We start from the raw sequence: 25,501 nt of genomic DNA on the forward strand, positions 1-25,501 counted from the left end.
AATATACATAAACGATTTGGATGAAAATGCAGGTGGTCAGACTAGCAAGTTTGCAAGGCAATACAAACATTTGGTGGAAATTGGTTGGAGAGGGAGAGTGAACGATACAGCAGAGTATGGATCAGTTAAAGGGCTTTCTGATGGTGCGACCTAAAGCAAGACTTAACAAGAGTTTAACATCGTGGGAACCTTCTGCGATAGCAGTACGGCATTTGTGGACCCCTGAGGACCTCCGTGGCACTAACGTCAGGTAGTCGTGATACTTTTTGAGGTCGGGAGAAAATTCAAACATTTTTGAATTTCTCCAAGAGTGACTGGGTGAGCGTTGCAACATTGTTTGAATGCAGTGGCCCGTGCGATATCCGTGCGATATCCGTAATAACTCTTACGAGTACCGTGGGAACTCCTGCGAACAGTAAACCCGGAAGCCTGACAGAGGGGACATAAGGTGAGGTTAAATAAATATATTTTTTACTATCAGATTGATGTCTGCAACTCTTCATTAACACATCACTACAAGAGGAATGTCTCTAATGTTATAATCCCTCTCATGCTGAAACACAAAATAGTTGAAGGGAGGTGAAATAATCACATTTTTATTCTTTTTCATTTTTGAGTGTCCAAGTACCTCACTTGCTGAGCTATTTTACTCCAGCAGTTTGTGTCTCTTTTTGTCTGAAAGCAGTTTCTAACTGGAGGAACTCCGCGGGCCAGGCAGCATCTACGGAGGGAAATTGACAGGCGAGCCTTTCCTCAGGCTGCCTTATCTCTCTACACCCCCCCCCCCCCCCCTCCCCCCAACTGCCACCCACACACACAAATGCTGGAGAAACTCAGCGGGTGCAGCAGCATCTATGGAATGAAGGAAATAGACAACGTTTCGGCCCGAAAAATTGCCTATTTCTTGTGCATGTGTCGGAAGGAACAGCAGATGCTGGTTTAAAGAGAATGAGCAACTCGACAGCAGGCAGCATCTTTTGGGAGAAGGAATGGGTGACATTTCGGGTTGAGACCCTTCTGATATGCTGCTTGTCCCGCTGAGCTACGTTGTGTCTATCTTCGTTTTAATCCAGCATCTGCAGTTCCTTCCTGGCCGAACCCGATTGAAAGATGAGAGGCTGGGCGATAGAAATCATTAATTGAATTAAATAACTAGATACCTGTCTAATGGTATCTACAGGATTGGACAGGCTAGATGGAGGAAGAATGTTCCCGATGTTGGGGGAGTCCAGAACCAGGGTCCCAGTTTTACAGTCTACCGTGGGAACTCTTTAATTACAGCGGGAAACCTTCAGTTTCCCAGGGGATCGGGACGGGACTGGAGTTGGGAGGGAAAGGTGGGGGAGTCGAGGGAGAGGAGGGGGAGACAGATGGGGGTGTCTTCATTTAGTGGCGGTGGGTGTCTGGCACTGAAACAGGCAGGTGAGATTTCACATTCACCTTGTGTGTGCCTCTCTCTCTCTCTCCCTCCCTCCCTCTCACACAGGCCTTATGTCTCTCTCCTCCCCCAACTCCCACCCACACACACACGCGAATGCTGGAGAAACTCCGCGGGTGCAGCAGCATCTATGGAACAATGGAAATAGACAACGTTTCGGCCCCGCTGCACCCGCTGAGTTTCTCCAGCATTCGTTTGTGTGGGTGGGAGTTGGGGGGGGACACTAAATGAAGACACCCCCATCTGTCTCCCCCTCCTCTCCCTCGACTCCCCCACCTTTCGCTCCCAACTCCAGTCCCGTCCCAAGTTCGGTCTGTGAAACGCAACACGCCAGCCCCGACAACCAGCCCGGTGGTCAGTCCTTTGAAGATAGACACCAGTTGCTTGGAGCAACTCAGCTGGACAGGCAGCATCTCTGGAGAGAAGGAACGGGTGGCGTTTCGGGTCGAGAGCCTTCTTCAGACTAAAAGTTACACCTCTCAGTAGATCATAAAATAACACAATCATTACGGTCAATGTGAGACACAGTCTTTATTCATATTTGACAAAATAAAAAGACGACTTCTTGCACATATTGAGAGATGGTGCATCACACCAAACACCATTTGTCTAAAAAAACACAGATTATTCTTCAGCTCATTAAAGAGCTCGGATGAAAAAAACCAATATAGTGTGTGACACAAAGTAACATCATTTGTGCCACGTGATGAACTACACTACAGTCCACGATGTTCATTCACGATTAACGGGAAAGATCGGGAGACGGACAAGTCACTCGCAAAAATGACAGAATTGCAGAGTACCGTGGGAACTCTTTATCTACCTCCCGCTATATCGTGCGGAACTCTTGCTGGACCACGACCACTTCACTCTGGTGACATCTTGCATCAGGTCGCACCGTGAGAACTGGCCTTTAGATGTAGGAAGAGAGCAATGGCAGATGGTTTTAATCTGTACAAGGATGAGATGATGCCTTTTCAAGAGGTCAAATGCAAGAGGAAAATGCACAGTAAATGATAGGAACCGTAACAGTATTGATGCACAGAGGAATTATGTGGTGCAAGGCTATAACTCCTGGAAAGTGGCAACATAAGTAGGAAGGGTGATAAGAAGCAATATGACATGCTTTCCTTCATCTGTCAGGGCATTGAGTTTAAAAGTTGGAGTCATGGTGTAGCCATATAAACATTTGGTGAGACCATATTTGAGTATTATGTGCAGTAATTGTTGCCATGTTATAGGAAGGATGCGGAGGCTTTGGAGAGGATGCAGAAGAGGTTCACCAGGATATTACCTGGATTCGAGAATATTAGTTATACTGAGAGGTAGGACAAAGTGGCACAGTGGCACAGCTGGTAGATCTGCTGCCTCACAGTGTCAGAGATCCGTGTTCAATCTTGAGGTTTAGGTTTTGTCTGTGTGGAGTTTGTACATTCTCCCCGTGATCGTGTGGGTTTTGTCCGGGTGCTCTTGTTTCCTCCCACATCCCAAAGAACATTCTCCCCGTGAGTCGTTGTAGGTTCTGTCAAATAACCCCTAATGTGTAGAGAGTGGGCTAACATTGAACTATTGTGAACAGGTGATTGATGGTTGGCGTGGACTCGGTGGGCCGAGGGCCTGTTTCCATGCTGTATCTCTCACTCACTCTTGACTCTTTTAAATCCTGACCTTCTGCTTCCATTTCCTCCTAATTTGCCCCTCCCAATTATCTCAACTTCATCTGAATGTATTTAAATATTGAAGACAGCAAAATGAAAGGCTCATTTTGAGGGGATTTTAAGGCCTATTCTACAGGAAGCAGCTGGATCAATCATTAGGTGCTCCCAGCACTTCAGTTCAATCACTTTAAGCTTGGACGCCCAACTTCATTCATGCCTGCACCCTTTCTATCAACTGCTGGTACTGTTCCAATCACGTTGTGTGCCCAATTCTCCAACCAGCCTCAATCCCAACCCCAATAATAAACTAAACTTCCTAGTGCCATTGCAGTCTATTTATTTTCCTTTGCTACTATCTTGTCTCATTGGGATGTAATGCCAGAAAACTCAACTTGTCTTAGTCGAACAAAAAACCTTTCTGAAGGAAAGTCATTGAAAGTGTGACGCACTTCATTTTACAATGAAAGGCGTCTTATCCATGTGAGGCACATGCGGAGGATGAAAATTGTACCTCCAGTTCCAGCGCACACCTCCACAAAGAGATGCTCCTTTTACTTTGAGCAACCAAATTTCCACTATTGCCTTGGTGGCTTTCCTTGAAACTGCTGTGGTTTCCTGTCCTCAGGGGCACGATTTACTGCGGCAGGCGGTATAGTCTGTGGTCAGCCGTTCACCACAACTAGGCATCAGCACGTTGAAGAAGCAGGATTGATTTCAGAAACGCAATATTATACCGCCCACATGGTTTCCAAAGTGGTAGGATGCTTCACTCTGAATTTTTTGTGTCTTGAACTGGTGCTGATGCCTTTGATCAAACTAGTTTCTGCAGTGAAAAAGGATACAAAGTGCTGGAGTAGCTCAGCCGGTCAGGCAGCATTGGTGGACAACATGAAGAGGTGATATTTTGGGTTGGGGCCATTCTTCAGTCATGCTGGTTGTGAATAACATTAAACAAATTTATATTTGAATAACATCAAAAAAAAAGGAGAGCTGCTGGAGGAACTCAGCACATTAGGCAACAGTTTTGGAGGAAAATGGGCAATCCATGTTTTGGATTGAGACCCTTCATCTGGGCTGAAAGAGTAAAAGGGAAGGAGATAATATAAGAGGTGGGGGAGAGGGGTCGGGCAAGAGTTAGCATTTTAATTGCAATAATTGCACTCTTCAGCATTTTTTGTGGTAACATATAATTGGGCCAACATTTGCTATTAACATAATTCTGAAGTTAAAGCTGCTGACGTCTATTTATGAATAGTGATAAAGCAACTTCTGGAAAGTTACCAATAGGTGGATGGGTGTTAATGTCTAAAATCAGCTGTCCCATTTAAACCATTCTCACATTAGCTTTGTTGCAACAGAGTCCCTCTCTCTGGTGCTGAATACTGAATGTCTGCTTCTGTACAGCACATGTAAATTAAAGAACACAAGAGGATCAGGAGTACATGGATAGGTGATGATTCGGGTTGGGACCCTTCATCAGTCTAAAGGCCAATTTGCCCCAAAACTTTTACACTGCCGTTCTTCACTTTCTCTTCTGTGTCAGTTCCCCATAACCATCAATTTCTCGATCTTTCAGATATACCTTACTTCAACTTAAATATATCGAATGATTCAGAGCAGATAATTCTAAAGACTCGATGCTGTCTGTGTGACGAGATTTCTGCAAATCTCAGTTTTAATGACCGGCCTCTTATTTTGCAGCCATGCCCCCTTTATCATGACTTACCTATGAGTGAAAACATCCCAAAGTGTCTAACTTCTCAAACCCCCATAGGATCTTACATGTTTAAATAAAGTCATTCCTCATTCCAAGGAATACAACTCATCGAAGAAAAACCCAAAGGTTGACTCAAAATGCTGGAGTAACTCAGCGAGTTAGGCAGCATCTCTCGAGAAAAAGAATAGGTGACGTTTTGGGTCAGAACCCTTTTTCAGACTGTGAAGTTTGGGTCTGAAGAAGGCTTCCGACATGAAATGTTGCCTATTCTTTTTCCCCAGAGACGCTGTATGACCTGCTGAGTTACTCCATTTTGTGTCTATCTTTGGTATAAGCCAGCATCTGCAAAGAAAAACTCTCATTTCAAGGCAAATAACTATTAACAATGTGATGAGTAGATTTTGCCAGTCACTCACTGCGCATGCGAGGTTGATTGGCCACAAGTGTGTAGGCAAGTGGTGGAATCTGGGGAGAGTTGTTGGGAATACGGGGAGAATAAAAATGGAATTTGTTGAAATGGGTAATTGATGGTTGGCTATTGTTGAGAACAGATGCTGTAGTCTACACCGACTGCCACAGTAAATCTTGTAGTCTACACCGACTGCCACAGTAAATCTTGCCCCTGAGGATAGGAGATCACAGGGGATTAAAGAAAAGCTTTAAAAACAGTGGAAACTTGGTTGCTCAAAACAAAAGAAGCATCTCCTCATAGATGAGTGTGCAGGGACTGGAAAGGCAATTCTCAAACTTTGCTGATACCACAAATGGGATTAGTTTAGAGAAACATCTTGGTCGCCACAGATTAATTGGGCCTAACAATGAAGCAATCTATGACTATCAGTGGGTCAAAAAGATTGTTTCTGAACTGTATGATTCGGCTCCCTCGGCACTTCTCCATTGATTCATCTTTCTCCCATTAATAATCCAATCATTCCTTCTCTGTCATGCGTTTCTTGTATCAGATTCCACATTCAGTTTGCCCCCTTTAATTCTCCATCTGCTGTTTCTTTCACAATCCTATAGTTTGACAATTTACAGTGATAATCAGTTGCTGGAATCGACGGAATCACATAGACAAGCATGGGAAAATGAATTGGCTCACCCCATAACGAAAGATATATGGGATGAAAGTTTACAACATATACATCATTGTTCGTTAGATGCCAGACACTCTTTAATACAATTTAAAGTACTACATAGATTACACTACTCCAAAACAAAACTAAACAGAATTTTTCCAAATAACTATCCTATCTGTGATAAATGTCAATGCCTAGAAGCTAACTTAACTCATACCTTTGTAAACTGCATAAAAATTAAAACATTTGGATAAATATTTTTAAAATTATCTCTGAAGTTGTTAACATTCAATTGGATCTTGATCCAAAACTAATAATATTAGGAATATCAGAACAAAGTATAAAACTCACAATAAATCAAATACATTTTCTTGATTATAGTATAATTGGGAAAAAATTAATAATAAAATTTTGGAAAAACCCAACAACCTCCACAATTAAAATGTGGATTACGGAAATGTCTGAGACCTTACACTTGGAAAAAATTAGACTTGTCTTAATTGACAAATCAAAACTACTTGCTAGAATATGGTCTCCATTTATTGATTTTCTAAAAGGGTTCAACATGGAAGCTGAACTGAAACTTGAGTCCAGGACTGGATGAATAACTACACCTTATGATCTATGGACCTATCTCCAAAACCGTGTTATTGGTAATTTCCTTTGTTTTTACCCTTCCCTCTCTATTAGTTTATAGTTTTTTTCCTCTTATTTCTATCTTTCTCTACAGCTTTATCTTTCAAAAAAAATTGTATAAAAAATTGAAGCTTTGCATGTATGTAATTGGTAAACAAATCGTGTTTTGCTATCATATGTATATGGTTCTAATAAAAATATTAAAAATATTTTTTAAAAAAAGAAAGAATTAGACGTACATTTGCTTATGCTATTGGGATATGAAGATATGAAGTAACTTCATCAGAGGTTCTTAAAAATATTTAGGTTTAGGTTTAGGTATAGCTTTATTATTGTTATGTGCACTGGGGCACAGTGAAAAGTTTTGTCTTGCATCCTATACAACTGTGCAGATCTACCCCACATAAATACTATAAAGACCAACTCAATTACAATTGATAGAGCAAAGGGGAAGATTCAAGAGAGTTTATTGACATGTATCCCAGATAGGACAATGAAATTCTTGCTTTGCTTCAGCACACCAGAATATAGTAGGCATAAATAAATACAGAACAGATCAGTGTGACCATATACCATTGAATATATACACACACATAAATAAGCAGATACAGTGCAATGGGCTATTAATGTTCAGGGTTTTGTTTCAGTTGAGTTTAATAGCCTGATGACTGTGGGGAAGCAGCTATTCCTGAACCTGGATGTTGCAGATTTCAGGCTCCTGTACCTTCTACCTGAAGGCAGTGGGGAGATGGTCAGGATGGTGTGGATCCTTGATGATGCTGGCCGCCTTTTTGAGGCAGCATCTGCGATAGATCCCCTCGATGGTAGGGAGGTCAGAGCCGATGATGGACTGGGCAGTGTTTACAACTGTTTGCAGTCTTTTCGCTCCTGGGCGCTTAAGTTGCCGAACCAAGCCACAATGCAACCGTCAGCATGCTCTCTACTGTGCACCTGTAGAAGTTCGAGAGAGTCCTCCTTAACATACCGACTCTCCATAATCTTCTCAGGAAGTAGAGGCGCTGATGTGCTTTCTTTATAATTGCATCAGTGTTTTTGGACCAGAAGAGATCTTCAGAGATATGCACGCCCATGAATTTCAAGTGCTTGACCCTCTCCACCATCGACCCGTTGATATAAACGGGACCATGGGTCCCCATCCTACCCCTTCCAAAGTCCACAATCAGTTCCTTGGTTTTGCTGGTGTTGAGAGCCAGGTTGTTGTGCTGGCACCATTTGGTCAAACGGTCGATCTCACTTCTATACTCTGACTCATCTCCATCTGTGATACATCCCACAACAGTGGTGTTGTCAGCGAACTTGATGATGGAGTTCACACTATGACCGGCTACGTAGTCATGAGTATAGAGTGAGTACAGCAGGGAGCTGAGCTCGCAGCCTTGAGGTGCTCCCGTGCTGATTATTATCGAGGCTGACACATTTCCACCAATATGGACAGACTGTGGTCTGTGAATGGGGAAGTCGAGGATCCAATTGCAGAGGGATGCGCAGAGACCCAGTTCTGAGAGTTTGGTAACCAACTTGGAGGGGATGATTGTGTTAAATGCCGAGCTGTAGTCAATGAATAACAGCCTGACATACGAGTTTTTGTTGTCCAAATGGTTCAGAGTGGAGTGACATAAGATACAGAATGCAGAATTTAGTTCTCAGAATTGTGGCGCATCATTTCCATAGACGTCTGGAGTTCACGTTAAAAAATGCCACAGAAGTTCTAACATTCATCATCTGGCATAGCTACTGTGACAAAGAAATTGACATTGGATTTGTGCCTGGATTCACAGCCATTTTTCAAAGGGAAGCTGGACACATTCCCTAGTGAGGAGGCTTTTTCAAATTTTAGAAGGTGAAACTGGCTCAAGCAGGAAAGGGTGCAGAGAACACAAGGATTTTGCCAGGACTCAAGGGCCTGAGCTATAGTGCGAGGTTGAGCAGGCTAGGGCTTTATTCCTTGGAGCGCGGGAAGATGAGGAGGGATCTTATAAAGGTGTACAAAGTCATGAGAGGAATAGATCGGGTATGTGTACAGTGTATTTTGCCCTGAGTAGGGGAATCGAGAACCAGAGGACATAGGTTTAAGGTGAGGGGGGAAAGATTTAATAGGAATCTGAGGGGTAACTTTTTTACACAAAAGGTGGTGGGTGTATGGAACAAGCTGCTGGAGGAAGTAGTTGACATGACATAAGGAATAGGAGTAGAATTAGGCCATTCGGCCCATCAAGTCAACTCTGCCATTCAATCATGGCTGATCTATCTCTCCCTCCTAACCCCATTCTCCTACCTTCTCCCCATAACCTCTGACACCTGTACTAATCAAGTTGAGGCAGGTACTATCATAACATTTAAGAGACATCTGTACATGGATAGGATAGGTTTAGAGTGTTATGGACTTAGTGCAGATATGTGGGGCTATTGTAGATGGGGCATGTTGGTCAGCATGGACAAGTTGGGCTGAAGTGCCTGTTTCCATGCTGTAAGGCGCTATGACTATGACACTATGAACTGTGTGGCATTTTCATGAGGTGATGATTTATCCTGGTTTTATGGCCTAATTAAGTTTCATTTGCTAGTTAATGGTACTCTGTGTGAAGCAGATTATTCATATCCTTTTTGAATAATTGCATTGATGTATGTTATGCCTTTTAAAAAGAAACATATAAGAACGATGTGGAATTCAACCAGATAAATGAGAATGGAATCGGGACTCTTGTTAAAGGACTATCACAGGGAGTTGAATGGCTTTCTACGCTATTATTTTGATGGAAAAACATGCTGTAAGAACTCTGCAGGCACTTCCTGACCTGAAGCCAGTTGCTCAACCTTAAGAGGTTTTCCTTATCTGCGCGTTCATTCTGTTGAAATGCTATCCATATAAAGGTTAATGGGTTTCAGTGGGTTGCTGACAGTGAATGCTGCAATGTAGTAGCACTGGATTCAGCACTATCATAAATATTAATATCAATGTAAGGTCCGTGTTGTCCAACTGAAGGTACAATGTACCAGCACACATGGTTCTACTGAAACATAGTCATAGATTAATACAGTGTGAAAACAAGCCCTTTGATACAACTCGCCCACACAGGCCACCAATGTCCCAGCTACCCTAGTCCCACTTGCCTGCGCTTGGTCCATAACCCTCCAAACTTGTCCTTTCCATGTACCTGTCCAACATTTTCTTAAATTATGGGATAGTCCCAGCCTTAACTACCTCCTCTGGCAGCTTGTTCCATACACCCACCACCCTCTGTGTGAAAAAGTTACCTCTTAGATTCCCATTACATATTTTCCCCTTCACTTTGAACTTATGTCCTCTGGTCCTCAATCCCCCTACTCTGGGTAAAAGATTCTGTGCATCTACCTGGTCTATTCCTCTCATGATTTTGTACACATCTATAAGATTTCCCCTCATCCTCCTACGCTCCATGGAATAGAGTCCCAGCCTACTCAACCTCTCCATATAGCTCACACCCTCTAGTTCTGGCAACAAGCTCGTCAATCTTTTCAGAACCCTTTCAAGCTTGACAATATCCTTCTTATAACATGGAGTCCAGAACTGAACACAATATTCTACATGCGGTCTCACCAATGTACTATACAACGGTATCATGACCTCTATACTAAACACTCTGACTGAACATGCATTGAATGTCAGGATATATAAAGTAAATACATCCTTCTAGCACAATCTTTTCACGTAATTGCAATAGAGATTACAGGGGCTCTCTTGTGAGAGGATGATTTAAAAAAGACAAACAAATTGAATATTATTGTCTGCTGCATCAGAAGCAGTGTGGACCATTCATTCCCATGAGACTGTCCCACCATTCAGTTAGATCACATCTTTTAGTATCCCCTTTCCTATGATGCCTTTTGCCAACAAAAATCTATCTTAGTTTGAAATTTAAATTGATTCAGTAGGACCTTCAGTTTCGTTAGGGCACAGAGTTCTTGATTTCAATTACCTCCTTTGTAAATTCTGCAAAGAGCATCCATTGAGTAAATAGTACTGTCAATGTACATTTGATCAAATGCTCTCTCTCTCCATCTCTGTCTCTGTCTCTCTGTCTCTGTCCCTCTTTGTCTCTGTGTCTGTCTCACTCTATCCGTCTCTCTCTGCCCCTCTGTCAATATATCCCTCTTGCTATCTTTCTGTCAGTCTGTCTCCCTCTCTCTCCCACTTTCGCCCTCAGTCTTCCTCACTTTCCCTCTGAGAAGTCAAGTTATATTCATATTATTTTCACGTTAAACTTTTGGCCCAATCGATGGATCCCCAATATATTAGCATCGTTTCACCGGCAGCTGGTGAGTTGCTGCGACTTTTTAAACGTGGAGAATAATGAGGTTGCAAATTTCTTGGAGAACTCTGCTGCCCTTAACAAACTACAAGCCTTGTTTAGCTGCCACCTTCATGCTTACCCTATTGCACCAGCACAAGGTTCACGAACACCACAATTTTGAATCTTTATCCTTGTACATACGTACCTCGGTGACTGCCAATCACCACCCCCCCCCGGACACTTATTATTTTTTTATTCAAATCGTTTGCTATGTCGCTCTTCAAGGGAGATGCTAAATGCATTTCGTTGTCTCTGTACTGTACACTGACAATGACAATTACATTGAATCTGAATCTGAATCTGAATCTGTTCTGATGTCTCTCCACAGCCTTGTTTCCTCACCATCTCTACAAAATCTTGCAGTCCTATTAGCCTTCGTGTTAATCCTCAAAATCAGGCCCATGCATCCAATAGTAATGGCCATGGATAAATCACTAAGTGCTGGAGGAACTCAAGAGGGCTTGCATACAAAAACAGGGATGTAATGTTGTGGTTCTATAATGCGCAGGCTTGGGCTGCATTTGAAATATTGTGAGCAATTTTGGGCACCATACCTGCTGGCTCTGGAGAGTGTCCAGAGGAGGTTTACAAGAATGGTCCCAGGAATGAGTAGGTTAACCAACAATGAGCGTTTTTCGGCCTGTACGCACTGGAGTTTAGAAGAATGAGGAGGGGACCTCATTGAAACATACAGATTAGTGAAAGGCTTGGATAGAGTGGATGTGGAGATGTTTCCACTAGTGGGAGAGTCTAGGTCATAGCCTCAAAATTAAAGGATGTTCTTTTAGGAAGATGAGGAGAAATTTATTTAGTCGGAGGGTGGTGAATCTGTGCAATTCTTTGCCACAGACGGCTGTGGAAGCCAAGTCAGTGGATATTTTTAAGGCAGCGATAGATAGATTCTTGATTAGTACGAGTGTCAGAGGTTATGGGGAGAAAGCAGGAGAATGGGGCTAGGAGGGAGAGATAAATCAGCCATGATTGAATGATGGAGTAGACTTGATGGGCCAAATGGCCTAATTCTACTCCTATTCCTTATGACCTTTGACCTTATAACTCAGCGGGTAAGGTCGTATCTAGGGATGGGAATGACAGACAACAGTTCAGCTCAGGACCCTTCTTTGGAGTCTTCCTCTGAAGTATCACCTGACTATTCCCTCTGGTGTTGCCTAACCTGCTGAATTTCTCCCGAATTTTGCAATTTGCTCATGATTCCACCAAATGCTGTCTCTTGTTTCTTCATATTATTGACCATGTTTTTCAACTGCGTTAGTCATCTCTGAAATTCTGGGCCTTAAATTCTCTCACTCTATAATTCTCTCTCCCCTTTAAGATGCTCCTTAAAATCTGCTACTTTTGACTAAGCCTTTAGTCATCCATCCTTCTCATTCTAGGATTTAATGACAATTTTTGATTAGAAAATACTCTTGATAAGTTCTTTGGACATTTCATTACATAAGCGGCATTGAATAAATATGGGTTGCTGCTGCGCCATTGATTAATCAGCATCGTACACTGACATGATGGGTCACATGTTTGAAGCTTCTGTGGTTGTTTTACCTCAGTTTATATCCATCTGTATCAATGCCATCATTCTGCTGCATTTCCCAAGTACAGGAATTGCAAGATAATCACCACATTGTTTTTATCTTTCTCTTCCACCCCTAAAATACCTTTCAAATAGCTTCCATAATTGTCACTTTGATTAGCCTTCCTCCCCATTATCAGCCCCTCAAACAGATCTATCATGTTAAGGATGTATCCCTGGTCTATCAATCCAGCTCATTGTAGTCCTTGCACTTTAATTTTATCGGCACTATCTCTGCAGCTGTGTCACTCTATTCTGCATTCTCTTTCCTTTCTCGTTTTGCACTACCTGTTATACTGGTATATGCTAGGATTTGCTGGACAGCAGACAAACAACAATTTTTCACAGTATCTCAGTACATGAAATGACAATAAACTAATACCAGCGACTGCATAGCTATGTGCTTCTGGCACATGTCAGTGAGAGGATCCGGCAGTGATTTTTGTCAACACATTACCATTGTTGCCAGACTGCTGACTTTGGCTAAGAAAGAAATAAGACAATGTTGTTTCCAAGGCGTAACTACAAAGGAAGCTCACAGTTTACTAAATGTGTGTGTTTGAGTGTACCCCTCCTCTGCATCACAAGCCCCCTGTATGTATAAGCTTGATCATATTATCCATTCCTCAGGAAACCTCAGGTAGACACAAAATGCTGGAGTAACTCAGCGGGTGAGGCAGCATCTCTGGAGAGAACGAATGGGTGACGTTTAAAGTCGTGACTTGAAAGGGGGCGGGACAACGGTAGAATGTTGGTCAAGACAGTAGGACTATTGGGTGAACTGGGAAGGGGAAGGGGATGGAGAGAGAAAGCAAGGGCTATCTGAAGTTGTTCGGTGCTGCTCCAAAGTGAGCGGAAGGCTATACGTTCGGGGGGGGGGGGGGGGGGGGGGGGGGGGGGGGGGGGGGGAGGTTAGAGTGAGTAAGGGGATTGGGAAATTTGAGGCGATTGATGTCCTGCTGATTTTTTCCCTCAGGAAACCTCTTCAGCATAAGGAGTAGACCATTCAGACTCGAAGGGCCGAATGGCTTACTCCTGCACCTATTTCCTATTTTCTATCACCATGAGCTGTCATACAACTGAAGTTTGTTGACGTTTGAAAGATTTTGCCGTTCAGGGAGAGAAGTTTTATTGACATCTCTTAAATTTGAATGCAAGGCAAAGAGAATGAAGATAGCTGTATTCGAATCTGTATCCTTATTAGATCAATGAAGACATTCTTTCAGAAGCTCAGATGATTCATTCATTGCTAATGTTCAATTGCAAGAATTTTCAAATCATCCTTTGTGACATGGTTTCACATGACGCTATTCTTTCTCTCCTTATTCTCCCTCTCACAGCAACTTGTCCAACTCCATGTGCTCTTTGCTCAACCCATCAGCTGTGCTGTGTTCCAAGGGATCTGGGACCTGGTTTGTGCAGAAGCCTTGAAGTCAGGACAATGCCCGTGAGTATTTCCAAAACCTATGGGTCTTTGCAACTTGAAACAATTATAAAAAGCACCAAGTGCATGTAAATTGATAAAAAAGAGACAAAATAAAAGCAACCGGTAATTAACCCATTGCCAGTTTAGTTTAGTTCAGAGATACAGCGCGGAAACAGGCCCTTCGTCCCACTAGGTCCGCGCGACCAGCGATCCCTGCACAACAACACTATCCTACACACACACTAGGGACAATTCTTACATTTACCAAGCCAATTAACCTACAAACCTGTGCGTCTTTAGAGTGTGGGAGGAAACCGAAGATCTCGGAGAAAACCCACACAGTCATGGGGAGAACGTACAAACTCGGTACAGACAGCACCCGTAGTCGGGATCGAACCCTGGCGCTGCAAACGCTGAAAGGCAGCAACTCTACCGTTGTGCCACTGTGCCGCCCATAAATGATCTCTTGATGATCTGTTTATGCAGTGTTGCTGCCTGCTAGGCTAAATGAAAATCACTGAACTTCTCCAGTTTTCCCTTACATTTAATGACAAGGAACTGCAGTTGCAGGTTTACACTGATGGTTTATATTACTGCAATCAGTCTGGAAGTGGGGTTCCAATCCAAAATATTGCCTATCCATGTTCTCCACAGATGCTGCCTGACCTGCTGAGATATTCCAGCATTTTGTGTATTTCGTTAGAGTTCATCTCTGTTACTTGTTGGTCTAATCTACAATACCCCTTTACTATTGTTCTTCTAAATTTCTTATCGTAAGAACTCAACACAAAACTTAAATTGCGATTTATATAAAGCCTTTGAGAATTTTTAATTTGAATTCAGTTTCTTTATATATAAAACAAAGGATTCTTTTCATACTCTAAAGAACTGAAAATGTTACCAGGGGACTCAACTTCCAGATTAAAACCTGGCTTGGCTCTGCCAGGGCCCAGAAAAGTACATTAAAACTTATCCTCCAGATTTTAACATCATTAAGCAAAATCTTGATTAATTACAGTACTGATTGAGAAAGCAACTAAAGAGGAATGGGGACAAATATGAACCTGCTGTTTTGGGTAATGAGTTTTGTAATGTGCAAAATACATGAATCATCGAGCCAGCTGTATAAGGCAGTTTCAAAAGTAGAAAATCGGATTAACAATATTGAAATAGAAACAATTGCAGCAATTTAAGCCATCAGTTTTATTTTGCAATGAGCTTGGTCCCTACTGGAAAAATTATTTCTGGCAGATGTCCGCAGTTGCTAAACTCCTGCAAGATAACATGAAGTTCAAACAACAATATTTAGGCAAGAGTGCTGCAGTACTCATACCATTTGCAGCTAATCTTCAATTAATCATACTGGATGATTTTGAAACCAGCTCTCTGCCTTTGAAGTCAGAACTGTGGGGTTATTTCAACGTAAAAAGTTCAAAGGTTGAGGCTATTGTTTCTTTGTGTGAATGCAGCATTGGAAGTGCAAACTTTTCCACAAATATTTTCAGCAATGTTTTTTCTTTAATTAAATCAGAAGCAAAAGTAAACAAATGCTGAAAAGCAGAAATGAAACAGAAAATGCAGGAAATGCTCAGCAGGTCAAGCAACATCTGGGACTGAGAAACAGAGTTAACACTTAAGGTTGTTGACCTTTCAGATTATTTTCCATGTTTATTTATATCTTTATTTAGAGGTTACCCAAAAGATAATGTGCCATTACATTCTGGTAAACATACTGTATTAAAAGTAGATCAAGACGGCATGGGACTGTATATTTGGTATCACTGACTTCACAGTGTCTGCTGCAGTGACAGTAATCTTTGAAATTACTGTCTTATCCTAGGTCACATCATATGCACTGGTAAGGCAAAGCCACACACCAAGTTTATTAAAATCCCTGGGTCCAAAATGTATTCTTGTTCTCATAGAACACTACAGTACAAAAACAGGCCCTTCAGCCCACAATGTCTGTGCCAATCATGATGCCAAGACCATCTCTTATCAACGTGCGCACAATACACATTCTTCCATTCCTGCATATCCATATGTCTATCTAAAAGCCTCTTAACTGCAACTATCATATCTCTACCACCAGCTGCAAACAGATCTTGAGTAGTAATGCTTGATCCCAAGTATTGAAGGCAGTAAAGGTGAAAATCTAGAGGATACTAGACCAAGTGCAGACCCGTTGGGTCTGTTTCCCCAACGGTGTTTGCGGGGGGGGGGGGGGGGGGGGGGGGGGGGGGGGGGGGGGGGGGGGCTGCTGCATCAAACTCACATTAACCACCCCCCCAAACACACAGGTGGGGGGGGGGGGGTGAGAAGAGGGAGGGGGAGGGGAGAGGAGGAGGAGGAAACGGGACAGATTTGGGAGGGAAAGGAGAGCGGGGTAGGGGGTGGGAGAGGGGGAAGGGGAGAGAGATGTGGGGGGGGGGGATGGGGAGGAGGTAGGGGGAGGAGGGAGGAGGGAGGGGGAGAGGGGTGGGGGGAGAGAGAGAGGGGAAAGAGTGGGGAGGGAGGAGGGAGGGGGTAGGGGGGTGGGGGAAGAGGGACAGAGGGGTAGGAGGAAGGGGGCGGGTGGAGAGAGGGAAGGGGGTGGCGTAGAGAGGGAAGGATTTGATTAAAAACGTGTACTTAAACATGACGAAATGTAATGAGGAGTGGATACTTAGAAACAAAAGTGAAATCTCTACCGAAATGGAAAAGATGTCGGCGATTCTGCGTCTGGTTTCGGAGTTGCAGTGAATCAAAGGAAGAAAGGCGGCTGGCAGCCGTCCATGTAAATAGATCCATTCCGATTGGACATCTGCGAGTATTGGGCATTGTGACATTACACGATGGAACGAATCAAAAGGCAGAAAGGCAGCCGGCCGTCAGGCACACAGTTTTATATATTAATAGATAGATAGATAGATAGATAGATAGATAGATAGATAGATAGATAGATAGATAGATAGATAGATAGATAGATAGATAGATAGATAGATTCCAAAGCAATGGCTGGTATTCAGCACATATTTTAACATTAAAGGAAAAATATGAAACCAATATTTAATCAATAATCCATTGATATGTGATAAAACTGATTTACCAAAGTGAATATTTCTTCCTCTGATTCTCAGAATATTAAAAAGAGTAAGTTATTTACATTTCACTTCTGCGTTTAAACATGTTTTCATCTTCTTACAATTCACTGAATATGATTTAGCACATGCTAAACCAGGTTGTGCAAAAGAAAAATACTGTAGTTGGAGGAAATCTGAAGTAATAATAGTTTATGCCAGAAATACACAGAAGGTCAAGTAGTATCTGTGAAGAGAGTGACAGATTTAACAGTTTAAGATGCATTTAGTTCATACATTGGTCAATGACAATATTCCACTCGTATAGTGTCAAAATCTAACGATGATCAGTTGCTTATTATTTTTAATAGGAAATTATTCAAGGGAATGCTGGGACTAATATTCATCTTCAGTAGTACGGCTAACAAGATGGTAACAATCTGTCAGCTCTTTTACAAAGCCTGAACAACACAGCTCGTACCAGCTCACTTGAGGTGAAAATATGAATTGAGAAAAGATACTTTTATTTTCTTTCCTTATTCTCTAGCTTCTATTTCAAAATGGACTTGAAGAATTACCCAATACGAACGACTGGTTGATGTGCGACTTTCTCCATCATTCACACTCATTCCCGTTCTCAGGTTGGCCTCAATCTTGATGTCCAGACTGTCTTCTTGAAACAAGTGGGGTCATGTTATTGAAAGTGCCTTGGGGATGGACAATATAGGTATAGATATGTAGGACGGAACAGCAGATGCTGGTTTAAACCAAAGATAGGCACAAAAAGCTGGAGTAACTCAGCGGGACAGGTAACATTTCGACGGAGAAGGAATGTGTGACATTTCGGGTCGAGACCCTTCTTCAATTCAATTCAATTCAATTCAATTCAATTCAAAGCACTTTATTCGTCCCCGAGGGGCAATTTAAAAAGGCGCATTACAGTAGCTTTTTAAAAAGGGACACAATCAACAAACATAAGCAGCACGCATACTGCACAATCAACCAGCACACGCATTTCACAGACACACTGCACAATCACACATCAACATTCAACACATAGCAATAGTTTTAAAATTCAGAATCCGGACCTGAAACCTCATCCATTCCTTCTCTCCACAGATGCTGCCTGTCCCGCTGAGTTACTCCAGCTTTTTGTGTTTAATATAGTTATAGATGTTCAATACACAATTTTCACTGTACTCATTGCTCTTGACAACCCCTGTTCCTTTCATAATCCACAGGTGATTGTAGCTGGGAAGCCACCAATCCCGATAGCGGTTAAAAGAATCAGCAGCAGCTCCAGGCAGAAATTGTAGAATATTTTGGGACATGTTTTATATTGCAAAAGGGGTAATTTTTTACTTAGATAATTTTTAAAGTAGCCTCTGGTTGAAATAAAATGAGCTTAACTCTTATGGGGCTTCCGGCATCATATATTTTCATCAGAGAGTTTCTTCAGAGGCGGGCAACAGCAGGAAGGAGCAAAGAGTGCAGCAGCTGTGGTGAGAACAAATAGACAAGTGCAATGCACAGAGGAATCCTGCCCCCTTAACGGAGATCAGAGGCCCAGGAAAACATCCCTGTGGCTCTCTGTGCAGTGGAGTGTAAATATGATTTGTTTCTGCAGTGAGGTTGCAATGGAGTAGGATCAGCAATCCCTACAGAACAAATTGCTGTCAAGTTCAATGCACCCTGAAGTTCATTGTCTCCGGCACCTTCCCCACAGCCTCAGGGGATATTTACACTGTCAGTCAGCATCGCATGCTCCCACTGAGTGCTGATTCATGTTTACTTTCTCGAGCAAACATTTGCAGTGTCCTCCCTGTGGATAAGAGTAAGCAATAGTGTGGACCTCTGGGATCTCTTTAGGTTGCGGGCTTCACCCAGCTGCCTTCCAGGCTCCTTCTTTTAATTCATTTGAGCTTGCTTCATGAAACACTAGAGTCTGTGCTCCACTTACAGGCAACTGTGTGTACGCTGGCTGCACATTGGAGCTTATCCAGACTCAACCATGATATGGGGCCTGATTTCCAATGTTACTGGTTCTAGTGTTTCTCATATAGCTGCCAGCAGTACATTGGCGCAGTGGTACTGTTGCTGCCTTACAACCTCAGAGTGCCGTTGAGTATGACTATGGGCGTGCTGTCTGCGTGGAGTTTGTATGTTCTCCCTGTGACTGTGTGAGTTTTCTCTGAATGCTCTGGTTTCCTCCCACATTCCAAAGACATACTGGTTTGTAGGTTAGTGTACTTTGAGGACGATCATTCTTGTTATTGAGGGAGTGCAGCGTAGGTTTACAAGGTTAGTTCCCGGAATTGCGGACTGTGATATGCTGAGAGAATGGAGCAGCTGGGCTTGTACACTCCGGGGTTTACAAGGATGAGAGGGATCTTATTGAAACATATAAGATTGTCGATGTTGGAGGAGTCCAGAACCAGGGGCCACAGTTTACGAATAAGGAGTAAGACATTTAGAACGGAGACGAGGAAACACTTTTTCTCACAGAGAGTTGTGAGTCTGTGAAATTCTCTGCCTCAGAGGGCGGTGGAGGTAGGTTCTCTGGATGCTTTCACGAGAGAACGGGATAGGGCTCATAAAGATAGTGGAGTCAGGGGATATGGGGAGAAGGCAGGAGCGGGGTACTGATTGGGGATGATCAGCCATGATCACATTGAATGGCGGTGCTGGCTCGAAGGGCCGAATGGCCTACTCCTGCACCTATTGTCTATTGTCTATTGTCTATTGTCTCTCACATCCATCCACCATTCCTCGATCTATTGGCCCAGTTGATCCCATTTTAATCTTAGATCATTCCTTCTGTGCACACTGTACCGCCAATTTTAGTGTCATCTGAAAATTTACGAACCATACCATCCGAGTTCACATCTAAATAGTTAGTATAATTAATTGTAGACTCAATACCAATTCCTAGGTCACACTAAACATTACGGTTCTTTCCCTTCTACTTTCAGTCTGAAGAAGGGTCCCAACCTGAAATGTCATCCATCCTTTTTCTTCAGAGATGCTGCCTGGCCCACTGAGTTACTCCAGCACTTGGTGTCAATCTTCTTGTTCAAAACTCAATCAAGTTTGTGAGGTAGGATTTGCTATGCACAAAGCCATACTGACTACCCTAATCAGTCCTTGCCTTCCTCAATGCAAATAGAGTCTATCTCTCAGTTTATCCACCACCGAAGCTGGGCTCACCAACTTCTTGCAACCTTCCTGAAATAGAGGCACAACATTAGCTACCTTCCAGTCTTCCAGCACATCACCCGTGACTAATGATGATTCATATATCTCAGCCATAGTTCTTCTCTCCAGCTTCCCACATCATCCTTGGATATATCTGATCAGGTCCTCAGGATTTATCTACCTTTATGTATGTTAAGACCTCTGGCATCTCTTCTGTAATGTGAAGTCGCTTCAAAACATCACTATTAATCTCCCCCTGAGTTCTTTAACATCCCTGTTTTTCTCCACGGTAAATACAGACAAGAAATACCGAACATAGACACACAATGCTGGATTAACTCAACGGGACAGGCAGCATTTCTGGAGAGAAAGAATGGGTGATGTTTTGGGTCGATACCGTTCTTTAGTCTTCAGTTACTCCAGCATTTGTTTCTATCCATATAGGATCCTATTAACTTACTAGTTACCCTTGTGCACCTGATATACTTCTAGAATCTCTTTGGATTCCGTTAACTGCTAAACCTATCTCGTGTCACTTTTGTGCCCTCCTGATTTCTCTCTAAGCCCAAGGTATACTCCTACACACAGATATTTACTTGATCCCAACTACCTACACCTCTCCTACAGAGTCATGGCATGGAAATAAGCAGCTTGTAAAGAACCAAACCCATGCATTGAGTCATCTTTACAGACCTTGGCAATGAGGTCCCTGGTCTTCTGAAGCTGCAGTTGTAGCTACCACAGATGTTACATATTGAAATGCAGTTGTCCATCTCGTAGCTCTTTGCTGAGGTCCAGGCAGCATTGTGCCCTATATATCATGTAAGACAGGCATCCTGCTGAAAGTCTGTCTCAGTTGAAGTCTACTCTCTCTCTCTCTCTCTCTCTCTCTCTCTCTCTCTCTCTCTCTCTCTCTCTCTCTCTCTCTCTCTCTCTCTCTCTCTCTCTCTCTCTCTCTCTCTCTCTCTCTCTCTCTCTCTCTCTCTCTCTCTCTCTCTCTCTCTCTCTCTCTCTCTCTCTCTCTCTCTCTCTCTCTCTCTCTCTCTCTCTCTCTCTCTCTCTCTCTCTCTCTCTCTCTCTCTCTCTCTCTCTCTCTCTCTCTCTCTCTCTCTCTCTCTCTCTCTCTCTCTCTCTCTCTCTCTCTCTCTCTCTCTCTCTCTCTCTCTCTCTCTCTCTCCTCTCTCTCCTCTCTCCCCTCCGCTCTTCTCACTCACCCCTCTCTCTCTCTCCCCCCCCTCTCTCACACCCCTCTCTCCCTCCCTCTTGCCCCTCCTCCCCCCCCCCCCCCCCCCCTTCCAACTTCCCACTAGTTTTCCTGCTGTGCCTCTACTTATTCACCCTTGCTGTGTTCTAAAAAGAAGCTATGCTAATGTGGCTATAACTGGGAGCAAGTGACTTGTGCAGAGGCTTAGAAGTCAGCAGGATACCACAGTCTGTTGACATATGCACTTGAAACAACCATGGAAAGTGCCAGATTCTTGCACCGCCTTGTCAATAGTCAAAGGAAATCAACCTGAATTGAACTGTAAACTGTTTTTGATCTCTTTAAATGGCCTTAGTTGCAGAACTCTTCTTCTGACTCTGCATTCAGCTGCAAGAAGGGGTTTGTTCATAAAGCAGTGTTGGTGGCGAACCTGCCCTGCATTGTCTTTTGAAGTTATGGTTTGCCTGCTCTGCGCACTTCTGATGGGGATTCACTGCACTGCTGTGGTGTAAACACTCACAACTTTGTCACCAGGTGCAAGTTGGACAATAAATATGCGTGCCTGCAGAATGCACAAGGGACCTGAGCCCCCAATAATCATCAAAAGATTATGTATGTGTTTACTTGTTCTCCCCATAATTCGCAGGCAGTGTGCATAGGCTTTCAAAAGCCTGAAAGTTCCCCACACATTCCCCACCCAACGTGTTGTCATACTGGTCACACCATCCCCAATATTTAAGAGCCCTTTGAATGCTCAATAACTCAATAACCCTGAATCTTATGATAGTTCCGTTTCCACCGTTCCAACTGCATTTAGTATGAAATTCAAGAACAATTTCTCCTCCTGTTACTGCACGCCCTGTCCTGAAATTTAGTCTTAGCACCTGTTGTCGCCTCCTTTTTGTTAGCATATTTTCACAGCCATATTATTCCACGTTCCTTTTTTGAGTCACTTTTGCAACACTTTTTTTGTATTTAGCTTGAGGTGACATTATCATACAAACCAATTTTTCCCCATTTTCTGGCAATGTTTAGAAACTTTGTATCCACTTCTAATATTCGCCTTACAATAAGGCCTTTTAAAGTTCTTTTAGCATGTTAGGCATGATAAAATTAAAGGACAGTGAAGAAGAAAATATTTATCTGTCAAAATAAAATAAAAAGGAACTGAAGATGCTGGTTTATACCAAAAATAGACACAAAATGCTGGAGTAACTCAGCGGGTTGGGACCCTTCAAGGTTACCCAGGAAACGTAACCCTGAACGGTACCGACCCAAGATATCACCCGTCCGTTTTCTCCAGAGATGCTTTCTGACCAGTTGAGTTACTCCATCATTTTGTGTCTATTTTTATTTGTCACAAGGTAGTTTTGGAAATATAAACAACTACTTTGTGTTTGTGACATTCACATAAGTTAACTAGCAATTTCGGGAAACTTCGAAGGAAATAACTGTATTTCATTGCCACTATTTTGTTGGTTTACTTGGCTATTTCTGAGTCTATTCAGAATGAACTCTCAGAACAACTATTAAAAAAAATCAAGAAGAGTGGCAGCTTTTGATCTCGTAAAATTGATTTGAAATTGTTTTCGGTTTCACTCTGATACTGATCCATGGAATATCTCAGGATCCCAGAGGACAGCAAAGTCTTATTTACTTGTGGGATTCAGAGTAGTTCTTCCTCCTGCGGTCTTGGATCAAACAGCATCCAATCTGAATGAAGCATTGTAACTGCTCAAATATAAACTCGACATCCAAGGGGCATTTTTACAAATTTGCACAGTCAGCATGGAGCTTTGCTCAGCAGGAAGGTGAATTCATAATAGCTAACCCTTAGAAGTCCATTTTATACAAAAATAAGTAGTCTGTTTGCCTATTTAATTCTATGCCATGCAACATTAATTACTAAGCTGCTTACAAGCCTTCAATGAGCTTTACGAGAAAGAGCGAAAGAAAGTGAGGGTATAACACCCTTCCAGACCATTAATTCTTTTCCCAAATACTTCACAGCTCATGAAATACATTCTAAAGTGTTGTCCCTGGTGAATATTAGAAAAACACACAAGGATTCCACAAACCACAGTGAGATAATCAACCGGGTCATCAAATGTTTTGTAAATTGATCAAGAGGTTAACTACTGTCCAGAACACTGGGAGAACTCGGAAAGTTTGGAGTGTAGTAGCTCTGGCACAAAGGTGTTGAATGCAGAGCTAAAATCAACAAACAGGATCCTCGCATAGGTCTCCTGGCAGTCTAGGTGCTGGGGGATGAAGTGCAGGCCTAGGTTGACTGCATCATCCACAGTCTAGGTGCTGGGGGATGAAGTGCAGGCCCAGGTTGACTGCATCATCCACAGATCTATTGGCCCAATATGCAAACTGCAGAGGGTCCAGCAGGGAGTTTGTGATATTTTTCAGCTTGGCCAGCACAAGCCTTTCGAGTGTCTTCATGACTACAGAGGTCAGTGCGATAGGCCTGTAGTCATTAAGCCAAGTAATCCTTGCCTTTTTGGGTACAGGGACAATAGTGGAGACTTTGAAGCAGGCAGGGACACTACATGTTTGCAGGGACTGGTTAAAAATGTCTGTATCAACCGGTGCCAGCTGTTTGGCACAGAGCTTAAGAGTAGAGGGGGAAACATTGTCAGGTCCTGGAGATTTCCGGCTCTTTTGTCCTCTGATAAGCCTCTCCACCTCCTCTATTTTTATTATTGATATTGGATAAGTTATGAGGGTACTTATACACACTAACACACTACACACTAACACTTCATCTGCCCACAGGTGATTGGGTGTAAAGTGGTGATTGGAGGGGGGTGGGTGTAGAAAGGCCCAGTCTTTGCAGACTGAGGTCAGGCTGTGAGTGGGTGTGAAGTGTTGGTTGGGGTGGGAAATTGTCCAGTCTACTGGAGATAGATAGATAGATAGATAGATAGATAGATAGATAGATAGATAGATAGATAGATAGATAGATAGATAGATAGATAGATAGATAGATAGATAGATAGATAGATAGATAGATAGATAGATAGATAGATAGATAGATAGATAGATAGATAGATAGATAGATAGATAGATAGATAGATAGATAGCCTTTATTGTCATTCAGACCGAAGTCTGAACGAAATTGCAGCAGTCATACATATAATACAATAAAAACAACAATAAACGCATATTAACATCCACCACAGTGAGTCCACCCAGCATCTCCTCACTGTGATGGAGGCAAAAGTCTTAGGTCTGCAGTCTCTTCCCTCCTCTTCTGCCGAACCCCGGACTCAGGCCACCACCGCCAGAACTCCGCCCCAGCCACCCTCACGTGAGGACCGCACCGTCTTCAGCCACGGGCTGGGCCGCCCCGACATGGGCGCCGAACCTCCTCCGGGCCGGGCCGCCCCGACATGGGCGTCGCTTCTTCCCCGGGCCGGGCCACCCCGACATGGGCGTCGCTTCTTCCCCAGGCTGGGCCGCCCCGACATGGGCGTCACTTCTTCCCCGGGCCGGGCCGCCCCGACATGGGCGCCGAACCTCCTTCTGGCTGCGAGCGCCGCACCTCCCCGAGTTCGGCCGCTCCGACGGGAGCCTCGTTCCACCCTCGGGCTGGCTGCCCTCACGGGAGCGTCCCAACCTCTTCCAGCCCTGAGCCGGACCACCCTCACGGGAGCGAGCTCAGGGCGAGTCCTGACGGGCTCTGCCTCCGGAGCCTCGAGGTCGTCAGCTCCATTTGGCCTCAGCGCAGACAGAGGCAGAGAAGGGGAATACGGCAAAAAGGTTGTATTCCCCCGCAGGGAGAGACTGCAAACCCCGTTTCAACCCCCCCCCCCCCCCAAAACACAAACTAAAAACCAAAAACTAGACTAACCAAAACAAAATAAACAATACAGAAAAACACAAAACAAATGGGACTGCCGGTGAGCCGCTGCAGCCAGAGCCGCACAGCCACTCCGAAGTAGGTGTGAAGTGGTCAATGGGAAGGGGAGGGTGCAGGGTCCATTCTTTGTAGACTGGGGTCTGGCCTGTGTTGGTTGGGTAGGGAGGGAGGGGGTACCAGGGTTACGTTTCTGATTTTCAAACCTGCAGTAAAACTCATTCAGGTCATTGGTCAGCTGAGGATTGGGCGGGGAGAAGAAAGGAAAAAAGGAAGAGGAG

This window comes from Leucoraja erinacea, chromosome 1 (assembly GCF_028641065.1).
Source record: "Leucoraja erinacea ecotype New England chromosome 1, Leri_hhj_1, whole genome shotgun sequence".
Classification (NCBI taxonomy): Eukaryota; Metazoa; Chordata; class Chondrichthyes; order Rajiformes; family Rajidae; genus Leucoraja; species Leucoraja erinaceus.